Genomic DNA, 4,315 nt, shown 5'->3' with positions numbered 1-4,315 from the left:
GGTGCGGGTGCGGGTGCGGGTGAAGGTGCGGGTGCGGGTACGGGTGCAGGTGTGGGTGCGGGTGTGGGTACAGGTGCAGGTGCGGGTACAGGTGCAGGTGCGGGTGTGGGTACAGGTGCAGGTGCGGGTACAGGTGCAGGTGCGGGTGTGGGTGCAGGTGCAGGTACAGGTGCAGGTACGGGTGCAGGTACGGGTACAGGTGCGGGTGCAGGTACGGGTGCAGGTGCGGGTGCGGGTACGGGTGCGGGTGTGGGTGCAAGGCCCAGGTGTTGGCCACTCCCCTTGCCCGGGGCCTAGAGCCCTTCCACCTCCAGGGACAGGGAGGTTAGGGCACTGTCCCAGGGGTCGGGAAGGCAGTCGCTGCCTGGAGCAGCGGTTCTCGGTCCTGGTTACCCATTAATTACCTGGCGGGGGCTTTAAAATTACACAGATGCTGGGACACCCCCCCCCAGGAGGTCTGAATTCTGGGCGCTGCCCGAGCATCAGGGTTTTTCAAAGCTCCTGGCTCGTCCCAAGAAGCATCCACAGGCGGAAGCTACTGCTTGAGAAAAAAACATTTTTTTTTGGTTCAGATTTAATTTTCACAACGGAGCTTTTAAAGATCCCATGTAGCAATCATCAGAGCTTTTTGACTCTTCTCTTTCAATGCCACCAATGCCACCAAAACGATCAGACCCCCGAGGATCAGAATCGCAGGAGGCGGAAGGAAGGCGGCGAGGGCAGTGTTCCCGCCCCAAGGAAAGCCCCTCAGCAGGAGGGAGCAGCCGGCAAGGAGGGGAACCCCTGCGCCCCGGAGAAGGCTGCGGGGGAGGCACTCGGGTCTGGTTCCCGCCTGGAAACCTGGCAGCCCCCCGCAAGGAATGGGATGACATCGTGGAAGAGCCTCCTCCCGCCTCACCTCTGTGTGGCTCGGGGACGGTCCCAAGCCTGCCCGCGCGCCAGCAGGCTGGGGTCGGGACACGGAGGGGGGTGACGGGTGCAGTGGTGTCCTCAGGGTCCAGAGTGCCTGCCAGCAGTGGCGAGGCTGGGCACCTTTCCCACGAAGGGACAGGGTGGGAGGGGGAGGGGAGAGACAAGTGACAGAGCAATGAGTTACTTTGAATCCAAAGTCAGTGCAATAAGTTATTTTGAATCTGAAGTCAGTTTGTTTCTCTCCAGGAGCCAGTAAGGCTTAGTTACAAAAGATGAAGGAAGTTACATTTCCGCACTCCTGAGTGTGACTGTAAATCTTCAACCCGCTGTGAGGTCTGTTCAGGAAAGAAATACACGCAGCCAATGAATGGGAAGAGACAGCCGGCCTCAGCACTGATCCAAGAAACACAAATCACAACACCAGTAACACACCATGTGGGTTTTTCGGATGCGAGCAGTTTTAAAATCTAACACCCGCGTCAGCAAAGGTGAGGAAGCCTGCCCCTGCCGTACTGGTGACGAAATGCCAGCCGTCTCCCGGGGGACACGTGCCCAGTGAGAACTGAAAGAATTGTAACAAGAACGTTTTGGTGCAGTGATTCTAGGAATTTATCCTTTGGAAATAATCGGGCTTTACAGGAAGCTACACAAATAGGATTGTTCATCGGAGTTTTTAATCATGATCCTGAGAAACTGGTATAAATATCCAATAATGTAGAACTGGGCAAAGTATGCTATAATTAGAAATATTTCACGAGGGGCGCCTGGGAAACTCAACCGGTTGAGCATCCGACTTCAGCTCAGGTCGTGATCTCACGGTTCGTGGTTTCGAGCCCCGCGTCGGGCTCTGTGCTGACCGCTCGGAGCCTGGAGCTGCATCAGATTCTGTGTCTCCCTCTCTGCCCCTCCCCTGCTCACACTCTGTCTCTCAAAATAAATAAACAAGCTTCAAAAAGGGGAAGACTATTTCTAGAAACAAGTTTCATTGCCCCATTGGGCTCTTTATATCATGTATAATTCTGATTAAAATAAGCACATGCAAAAACAAAGTGTCCATGTGCTGACCTCAGCAATGCCGCCAAAGGATTTCGGGAGACACGTGAGCTGTCACAGCCCGTGACTCCAGTCTCTCCCCAGGACTCACAGGAGGCAGCTCCCTGCGCTCTGGGGACTTTGGGCATCACTTGTGAACCGTGAAATGACTCCCCGATGTCAGAGAACGGATCAGGTTCTCCCTCTGTGTCCCTGCTTGGGGTTCCTGTGGGCACGTCACTGCCTGGGGCACAGGACTCGCTGTGAGGTACAGACTCAGCCCTGCTCCCTCCCCTGGCCGGACCCCCGAGCCTCGGCTCCTCGGGGCAGCCCCCCATCCTGCCTGAGATGCCCCGGCGCCCTTGGCTCACCACCCCCCCGCAGCTGCCCGGAGCTGGGGCGCATGACCCCGGAGTCGCCCCAGAACCAGCTCAGGCACCAGATGCTCACACATTCGTGCCTCGGTGTCTCCTGGAGCCGTGGGGGCTTCAAGCCAGAGAGTGGGGCCACCAGCAGCCACCAGCCTGGCCACCAGCACGCACAGTGGCAAGGCCTTTACCGCTGCTGACAGAGCATCCGTTACGCCGAAAATAAAGTTGGTGCCATGCGGCCTTAATTCAGGAAAAGAAGCTGCAAATCTCAGGTCCTTTTGAAAGGTGTGTTTTCACGATGAATCAATGGGCCTTCATCTTACTCTGCACCGGCCAACAGCACTGCTGAAGGAGCCCCAAGGAGCGGTTTCTGCCGGACCGGCCGTCTGCGGCCACACAGGACCCAGCTGCTCGCCCGGAGCAGGAGAGAGGAGGCGGCCAGGGCTTCCGGAGTGCCAACCACAAGCCAAGCACTGTGCTAAGTGCTCTTTGAGCATGATTTGTGCTCGCTTCACAAAAAGCCTCTTTTTTAAAGCATGTATTCATTTCTGAGAGAAACAGAGCACAAGCAGGGGAGGGTCAGAGAGAGCGGGAGACACAGAATCCGAAGCAGCTCCAGGCTCCGAGCTGTCAGCACAGAGCCCGACACGGGGCTCGAACCCACGAACCGTGATATCGTGACCTGAGCCGAAGTCGGACACTCAACCCACTGAGCCCCCCCTTGAGGCATCCCCAGATGCAGCAATTTTAAATAAAATATCAGCAAATTTAGTGGTGCGTTACATGAAGACTTCCTTTGCAGCACACAAGCGGGATACGAGAATAGTTCAACGCCGGCACAAATATCAACGTCGTTTCCCAACAATAAAATGTCATCGAAACCCACCAGGGGTTTTCTGCTTCCAGGAAGATGGAGTCGATGGGGTTTTCCCTCTTCTCCTGGGGGCGCGGTCTGTGAGGTGAGCATCAGACACCCAGGAGGGTGGAGAGAAGACGGGCGAGGAACCTCGTGACCCAGGGAAGGGCTCGCAGAAGCCGGCCACCCAGACACCAGCCCGGCTGGCAGGACCCAGCAGAAGCTGCCCTCTGGAGCCGCCTGGCAAGGCAGAAAACTTTCAGATAATCCCTGCTTTCCTTCCACAAAACACTACCCCCCCTGCACCCGCGCTGCACACACAGCCGGCTGGAGAGCCTAGCCTTCACCCCTCGGGGCACTCCCCAGGCTCCCCGCCCAAGGGGTGGCGTCTGAGTGGCCGAGTGGAGAGTGAGGACCTTCATCACCACCCAGAGGTGACCAGGACACACGCCAGGAGGTGTCCCTGGAAGGCACCTGCAGAGCCGTGATGGCCCCCCTCCTGTCCAGCAGGGGCATCGGCGAAGGCCTCATGGGGACCAGAGAGCCCCCCAGGGATGAAGAGGCCGCCCGACACCAGCGTCACTGGAACAGGGACATCTCCCCCCCCCAGTGCAGTAACGAGGCAGGACGCCCTCCCCTGCCGGCGTGGGGGCCACAGGAATCCAAGTAAACTTGAAGGTTTAAATAAGGTTCAGGGTCTCATGACGGTCCCCAAACACCCGAACTTGTTCGTCACACTCAGCAGGACGGTCGCAGACTGAATGGAAAGACATGATCAGCCGGTGGGATGACGGGCTGAGTCGTGTCCCCAAAACAATATGCAGAAACCCCAGCCCAGGACACAGACGGGACCTTCTTTGGGCAGAGGGTCAGTGCACATGTAATTAGTTCAGGGGAGGTCACACCAGAGCGGAAAGGGACCCTGACCCAATGTCACTGGCGTTCTTATAACAAGGGAGGAGGGGGCGCCTGGGGGCTCAGTCGGTTACGTGTCCGACTTCGGCTCAGGTCATGATCTCGCGGTTCATGGGTTCGAGCCCCGCATCGGGCTCTGTGCTGACAGCTCAGGGCCTGGAGCTGCTTCAGATTCTGTGTCTCCCTCTCTCTCTGCCCCTCCCCCACTCATGCTCTGTCTCTCTCTCAA

Source organism: Hyaena hyaena, unplaced genomic scaffold (assembly GCF_003009895.1).
Source record: "Hyaena hyaena isolate Hyena2069 unplaced genomic scaffold, ASM300989v1 scaffold_492, whole genome shotgun sequence".
NCBI classification, from domain to species: domain Eukaryota; kingdom Metazoa; phylum Chordata; class Mammalia; order Carnivora; family Hyaenidae; genus Hyaena; species Hyaena hyaena.
The sequence above is the reverse complement of the archived record's forward strand: the minus strand, read 5'-3'. Positions refer to the sequence as shown.